Raw genomic sequence first — 7,856 nt, forward strand, 5'->3', positions numbered from 1 at the left:
CATATGAGTAAGCTTTAGAAAAAATTGACATCGAAACATTTTCCATCTTGGTGAGAACAACAGTCAACGGAGAATACTTGAGACATTCAACGATTGGAAGCATAAAACTATAGTACTTGACCGGTTCGAGATCGATCATCAAGTTCTGATGTTGTTTGATGGCCAGTAAGGAGGAGTGTGTAGTTTGATCTTGAACAGACACATTTTCAGAGGAATCCACCATTGATAAAGCTTGAGAAAGAAGAAGATGAAGCGCGACTTGACAAATGTAGATGTTAGACCCATGCGTCATACTGCGGTAAAGTAGCTGTCGATTCAAAATTTCACGTGCCCATTTGAATTCTTATCGACAGTGAATTGTCGCGTCAGCTTTACCCTTTCGCAGTTGAGAGTGATTTCATTTGACTCACCTGAAAGTGAACTTCATTGATTGAACTGCGAACTTGAAAATAAACATAATTACCACGAACCAGACTTTTTCAAAATCACTAGGATCCTCATGCAAGAGTGTCAAAGATAAAGAAATAAACCAATACTTGTATGTGGGATTTTGTGATGTCTAAATAAAGACACAAAACTGTGGATCCCAGGCAAAAATCTCTTCCTTCGAAGTAAAGAGAGACTAAGAAGTGTCTGTGTGGTTTATCGTTGAAATACGATCAAGTGTTTGATAAGAAACATTGAAACGTATCTTTAGTAGGCTGACAAGGTGGCTTCAACTTCATCCAAACTCCGAAACTTGACATAAGTCCGAGAGTTAGACAAAGTACTCATGTGACAAGTGTAGTCAGTTGAACAAGTAGGTTTGGAATTATTTTGGTGACAAGATTAAACTTTGAAATCTAAAAAAAAATTGGGTCTTGTGGGAAGAAGTGACTTGGGACCAGAACACTTCATAAAGATCTCGCAAAAGAAAAAGAGATTCCTTGGTACAAGCCACGAAAGTGGCTTTCGTTAATTCCATGGTGAAAATCTTGAACATTTAATTGTTCACCGTCAATTCATGTAAGTGTGTTGGATTTTGGGTTTCACTCAGTTCGTGGTGAACGAAGCTAAGATCATTAACATAGAAGTTGTTTAACTATAAACCTCAGTGGTATAGCTGAGAGTCTCAAGGGTGACATTCAGGAGTGCGAAGGCAATGGAGAAGTGTGAAGGTGGTTCCAGAGAAACGAATGTACCTCTACTATACGAACGTGACTAAGCAGATAACTCTTAACTCAAAGTGAGAAGAGTAAGGTAGCTCATGACTAATGTGAATATAACAGCCTGGTTGGAAACAAACGATTGGTAGAATCAGTTTATTAAGGCTTCACATCGAGTCGATTGAGGTTTCGGACAACATACAACAGCATGCTTCTAGGGACACTTAGCTAAACATAGATAAAGAGATTTATACCTGCCTCATCACACGAATTGAGATATGATATGAACTAGTGCCTCCATGATCTTCTTAAGATATTTTTGGTATTTTTGAGATTTGTGAAAATAAAAGAAATAAAAATAAACACAAATAAAATATTTTTGTATTTTGAGATTTTCTAAAAAAAATAAAAAAAACAAAAGATTGAAAAACAAAATAAGGATAAGAAATAATATACATAAAGTACAAAAGGATATTCAAAAATCTGAACCATGAATGAACAGTTGACTGCGAATTACTGCGAGCGTTCGCCCCGATTCGCAGTGTTAAAGTAGACTGCAAATGAACAGTGGACTACGAACTACTACGAACGTTCTCACCGATTCGCAGTGTAATCATTATGTATGCGAAAGTGGTTTTCGAACAGATTCAACTTCCATCATTCCTATGCCTTGAAGAATTCTATTGAAGGTTGTTTCAGGAAAGGCTTTTGAGAATATGTCAGCCAACTGATCAGAGGATCTCACGAAGTGAATTTCAACGTTGTCGTCTTCTATGTGATCTTTGATGAAATGATACCTCAGTGCTATGTGTTTCTTCTTTGAGTGTTGCACTGGGTTGTGACAAATGCAAATGAAACTTTCGGAGTCACAGTATAGTGGGATTCGTTTCATGCTTAAGCCATAATCACGAAGTTGGCATTGAATCCAAATGACTTCGGATGTACATGAGGCAGCAGCTATATATTCAGCTTCAGCTGTTGACAAGGATACACACGTTTTATTCTTGGATTGTGAAAGACCCTAACTTTCGTATTTCTGAAAGGCCCAAACTTTCATACTTCACAATATTGTTACTCCAAAACATGCTACATGCATATTTATAAACAATATTTTGCATTGATAGTGTGATTACAAAAGACTGGATACAAACCGACTAAGTTTTAGTATATTACATAACTACCCAGGAATCTATTATTCATATACATACATAAACCCAGTTACAAAAGTAATAGTATAAACTATTCTAAATCTTCCAATAGTATAAGACTATACTGGATGCTTATTACCTGCAATTGTTAAACACTGAGAGGGGTAAGCGGTGACGCTTAGTGAGTTCAATAATATATACAATATAATGTTATGCCATATATATACTTCAATATGGCAGAAGCAAAGAGAAACAAGGAACAACAAAGGCATATGTGTATCATATGACAGGCTTTCCATATCAATCGATGATTTGATTCAATGATATACAATCAATGAGACATAACAATTTCAACTACTTGATATACATCAATAACACTTTGGCTCAAATGGCACAGAAGACATACAATTTCGGATTATCATTTTGCTAGAATATACAGGCTTTCAGCCCTACATAGCCCTATACTAATACCAGAAGTGATACGAGTCATGCTCTACATGGCCAAAGGCACAAAGCCAATACCAAAAGTGATACGAGACATGCTCTACCTAACCAAATACATAAATCCGATACCAGAATAATACGATACATGCTCTACATGGCCAAAGGCTCAAAGCCAATACCATAAGTGATACGGGACATGCTCTACATAATCAATGATATAAAAATCAAGATAACACAGGAAAGCACATAACACATATAACACATAAGATACAATTGCTCCTATATATTGAACTCACCATGAATTAACCGAATAATTATATGACGATTCAGGAAGCACTTCGTTTCTATATATGACTTTCTTTGACGAAACCGATGATTTTAGTTAAAATCCGGATTTTACGCGGGCAGAGTTTCGACTGGAAAGATGATTTTCTCGGGAACTTCGGGGCGTCGGGACTTGCTTCAGGTTTTAGGGATGATACCGGGACTATAGGGGGGGTTAAAAGTAGATTGGAAGAGAGTAAAAAGTGAGAGAGAGTGAGAAATTGTAACCTAAAACTGGAGGGCTTCGATTCCTATTTATAGGCTGAATTTCGAGATTCATGACGTGAACCATGATTGTTCACGTCGTGAGGTTTGATCCCGGTCATCCCCTAGGCTTGTCGTGTGTCTTCTAGGCTCGAAACGTGTCATTCACTGAGTTCAGGTCGTGAACAGTGTGTTCACGTCGTGAATGCAGTCAAATTCTCGAAGTTTGTGCTCCGAACTTCAAAAATCCATATCTTTCGCATACGAGCTCCGTCGGCTAATTTTAACTTTATTTTTAATATTATATTATATTATATTTTAACGGGCCGAGACAGGAAAAGTCCGTTAAAATTTCATAACTTCTTCATCCGACGTCCGTTTTTGTCTTTCTTTTTACCGTTGTACTACTATTCACGACACCTTCGATTCTCGTTTAGGTTGTTTTGGCTAAAAATCACTCGATCTTTATTTCGAGCTTTTAGCTGTCTACTGCTATACCGAAACTTAGAAAAATCATAACTTCCTCATACGAAGTCAGATTTAGACGTTTTTTTATGAAAGTTCTCGGTTTAACGAATACTACGACTATCATTTAGATAATATATGCTAAAAAGTAGTTTATCAAAAACTCACTTTTTACGTCATTAGGCGTCGTCCCGTTCTGTCGCGAAACTTCAAGGAGTCATAACTTCTTCGTTATAGCTCGGATTTCGATGAGGTTTTCGCCTAAATGTTTCTAACGAGATTCTTACAACTTTCAACAATAAAATTTTACTTATTTCAAATTTTACATTTTCGTTAAATTTTGATATTTGACTTTTGATTGGAATCTCATAAGACTTCCAATACCTTCTGAGTGATTCTAAACATAGTTTTACTTTAACTCTGGTAAAAACTATCTGTTAGAACTCAACGCTTAATTTCATATAATATTTAATAATATTATTTATTTTTAAACTAACAAAACACGATAACTGAACGTGTATGTTACAGATTGCCAACTAACAAATTTGCCATCGAGAAATTGGCATCCTCTAGTTGTGCTTTTTCTATCTAATCCACATCCCCCAAGGTCAGCATCCGGAAACGCTTGTACGAAGAAGCCTAATTTCGCAGGATACCATATGCCAAGTGATGAGGTTCGTTTCAAGTATCTGAAGATATTCTTGACGGTCACCATATGAGGTTCGCGAGGATTTGCTTGAAATCTAGCACAATAACAAACGGAAAACATAATATTTGATCCTATCATTTGACGATAAAGGGTCATATTAGCAGCTGGTTTTTCTAGAGATGGTGTCAATTTCATTCTGAATGCCATTGGAACCTTCGCTTTAGAGTCTCCCACCATGCCAAACTTAGTTAGTAAAGTCTTCGTATATGCTTCCTGATTTATGAAAATACCTTCTGGTCCCTGTTTTATATTCAATCCAAGGAAAAAGTTAATTGGACCTATGGAGCTCATCTCAAATTTAGTTTCCATCAACTTTCGGAATTCAGCTGTTAACCTGGGATTCGTAGAACCGAAAATGATGTCATCAACATAAATTTGGACGATCATCAAGTGGTCACCCTCTTTCTTGCGAAAGAAGGTTGGGTCAACCGAACCTTGTTTAAATTTGGACATTTTAAGGAAACGAGTGAGAATTTCATACCAAGCTCTTGGAGCTTGCTTCAGACCATAGACTGCCTTGTCTAAGATGTAGCATTGATTGGGATACTTCTCGTTTACGAACCCAGGTGGTTGTTCCATGTATACAGTCTCTTCTAATTCTCCGTTCAAGAATGCACATTTAACGTCCATCTGAAATAACTCGAAGTTCTTGTGCGTTGCGTATGCCAAGAAGATGCGAACAAATTCCAACCTTGCAACAGGTGCGAAGGTTTCTTCGTAGTTGATGCCTTCTTCCTGACAATACCCCTTAACCACGAGTCTCGCCTTGTTTCTTATAACATTCCCTTCTTTATCCATTTTTTTTCGAAACACCCACTTTAAACCTACAACTGATGCATCTGGTGGAGTTGGAATTAGCCTCCAAACCTTGTTTCGTTAAAACTCGTTGAGTTCGTCTTGCATCGCTTGCACCCAATCAGAATGATCGAGAGCAACATTAACCATTTTAGGTTCTACTTTGGAAAAGAATGAGTTAAACATACAAAATTCCACTTTAGAGAATAATGCAGTTTGTTTTGCTTTTTGCTGAGATCTCGTAAGGACTCCTGCAGAAGATTCGTCGATTACTTGGGTTCTTGGGTGATCCCTAGTCCATTTGGTTAGTGGAGGAGAATTTGGATCACAAGATGGATCCAATTCAACATTTACTTCTTCAAATTCTCATTGAACGTCCGAATCATCCTTATTCTCCCCCTCGAATGACGAGAGGTCCTCTTCTTCAGGAATTGAAGTATTTCCTGTGAATGGAGGTTCGTGAGTCATTGTGGGAGGTGAGTCATTTGTATCAGAGGGTGGGTCAGAAGAAAGAGACAAAGTGTAACCCTCCCCCTGCGATGGAATGTTCATATCTTGTGGTGTAGATTGCTCCCCCTGAGGACTTGCATTGGAGTTAGAATTCTCCCCCTGGAATGTAGTATTCGTGGTTTGAGGGATGTTCGCATTTGTTAGCTGTTGTGGCAAATCCTTCACAACATCATCAATTATTTTCTTCAATTCATCCTATTTGTTGTGAGCTGCTTTTGATTCGGATGAAATGGTCTTTTCTGGCTCATCAAAAAGTAACATGAATTCCTCATACATATTGGCTAAAGGAATCGTGGTGGACATGGCTTAGGAAAGATTTCCTTCGATTGACTCTCATTCGACTGAATCTTTTTCAAGTAGTTGCCGTCGAATGTGACATAGTAGGTTTCTTCCATCTTTTTGGATCGTTTGTTAAGAACCCTATATGCCTTAGAGGTCAGCGAATATCCCAAAAATATACCCTCGTCAGCTTTCGCATCGAATTTGTTTCGTTGTTCCTTGGAGTTGAAGATGAAACACCTGGAACCAAATACATGGGAAAAACTTAACGTTAGGTTTGTGATTATTGATGATTTCATAAGGAGTAACTGAGAATCGCTTATTTAGGATGGATCTGTTTTGGGTAAAGCATGTAGTTGCGATGACATCGGCCCAGAAATAGAGAGGTAGACATGCGAACGACAACATGGTTCTTGCAGCTTCGCACAAAGATCGGTTTCGTCTTTCAACTACGCCGTTCTGTTGTGGAGTATAGGGAGTAGAAAAGTTGTGTGAGATTCCCTTTTCAGTAAGAAAGTATTCAAATGTTTGGTTTTTGAATTCCAGCCCATTGTCGCTGCGAACATTGCAAACCAGCTTTCGCAGTTTAAGCTCAATTGGCATTATGAAATTCTTGAGTTTTGGTGTGGCTTCATATTTATGTTTAAGAAAGTACACCCAAGTGAAACGTGAAAAATCATCAACCGAATTTTCAGAAATCAAAGCTTTAGCTTTTAAAATTTTAGGTTTATTTTGAGAAATACGTGTGAATTCAACCGAATTTTCAGAAATCAAAGCTTTCGCAGGTTCAGTTTCATTTTTAACAAACTCTGAGCAGTCAATCTCATCCTTTATAGATATTTCGCTCATATCACTGTCCTCATCAAATTCTGATGTACTTTCAACATTGATTTTGTTTTCTTAACTCAATTTGGAACTCAATGAATCGAACTTCTGCATAGTATCAAATTTTATTTGGTTCTTATCATTTTCATCCAAAAGTTGTTTTAACATATTTTTGTGGTCTTTGGACTTAATATATGATTCATTTCTTTCCAGTCCTACCCTGTAAGCATCAGAAGTCTCGTCAGATGAGACGATGGATTCACACTTATAACAATCGGCGTCAATTTCATCTTCCTTTAATTCAAGAAATGATAAAATCATCTTGTGAATTTTCCCACCAATCTCACAATCAAGGTGCAACTGAGTAATGAAAGCCTTTTAGCAATCAAACAAAAAATGTTACGTTGTTTTAAAAGCATTAAATTATCTCGTTGCAAGTAAATTAATTGATCCTTAGACTTAGACAAATCTGACTCGATCTTTTCTATCCACATTCTCCTCTCATCACTTTTCGACGAAACCATGCTAATTTTATCAGTTAGGTTAGAGTTTGTTAAACAGGTTCATTTTAAACTATCACTAATGCTTGAAAAGGTGAATTTTAGGTCATTTAGTTCAGTCTCGTATCTAGACACAAGTATATTGAGAGATTTAAGAATTAGATTTACCTTGTTGATCATCTATTCACACTCATTAATTTGTTCACCAACTGGTTTCGCTATGAAGCAACTATCATCCCGTCTTTCACCCTCAGTAGTACTCCCCTGCATCTGTGACCTTTCGTTTGTCACCACCAAGCATCTTCCTCCAAACTGCGAACTCTTTTATTTCACAACAAATGTTATGCCGTGCGTGGGTCTACGAACCTCGTCATCTTCTGAGTCTGTTGACCAGATCTCAACTCCTCCAAACTCGTTTTCATCTGTATTTTCGTGCACAATTAAAGCAGTCATAGAGTTATCAACATTTTTTTTCTTCTTAATATCTTCTAGCTTTCGCATCTGGTAA

The sequence above is a fragment of the Lactuca virosa genome, chromosome 4 (assembly GCF_052849685.1).
Source record: "Lactuca virosa cultivar CGN04683 chromosome 4, Lactuca_virosa_CGN04683_v6, whole genome shotgun sequence".
NCBI lineage: Eukaryota > Viridiplantae > Streptophyta > Magnoliopsida > Asterales > Asteraceae > Lactuca > Lactuca virosa.